The following is a 694-nucleotide window of genomic DNA, read 5'->3' as shown; positions in this document are numbered from 1 at the left end:
TCCATATAATCATTAATTTGTACTCATATGTATATTTTAATAAAGTTGTCATATTTATGGTGGTATCTTGTTTTATTCTCCAGTTTGTAGCGGGGTGTTTGCCCCGTGTGCTGGGAACACTGGAGTCAGGGCTATGAACTGGCCGGTGCCTGGGGGGAGCAGAGCAGCTCTATGTCGGGGCATCGTGGCTGCTCGGACAGTGATGCAAAGAAACGTCCAGCAGCGGGGGAGCTGGGGATTTTGGGGTGGTTGCTCTGGGTTAGGGGCCCTTTTTGGGGTTATGTGTGTGGCTTTAGGAACTGTAACCCCGAAGCTTCTCAGGAGCTTGCAAGGGAAGAGGTTTGATACAGTGCCAGCAAGAAAAGGGCCTTTCCATGCTCCCAAGGGTGGTTATTGCTCCATGTTTCCACGGGGCCAAAGGTTCTTTAGCATCCCCTGTACCAGTGTGTGCACCCCAGTTACCGCTGCATTGCTCCCCTCAGCAGCAGGGAAACTCCTGCACCCAGGTGAAAGCTTTGCAAACAAAGCCCTGTGTTTGAAGACGCAGGGACAAAAAGGTCAGCCTCAAAACCCATCTCAAAGTAAGTAGTTTATTTCTTTTTTTTTTTTTCTTTTTCTTGTTCCTTCCCCCCTCCCTCCTCCCTCCCCCCCCCCCCCCCGCCCTGTGATTCCCAAAGTCCTGTACAACAGATCA

Source organism: Platalea leucorodia, assembly GCF_965183815.1.
Source record: "Platalea leucorodia genome assembly, chromosome: 15".
Taxonomy (NCBI): Eukaryota; Metazoa; Chordata; class Aves; order Pelecaniformes; family Threskiornithidae; genus Platalea; species Platalea leucorodia.
The sequence above is the reverse complement of the archived record's forward strand: the minus strand, read 5'-3'. Positions refer to the sequence as shown.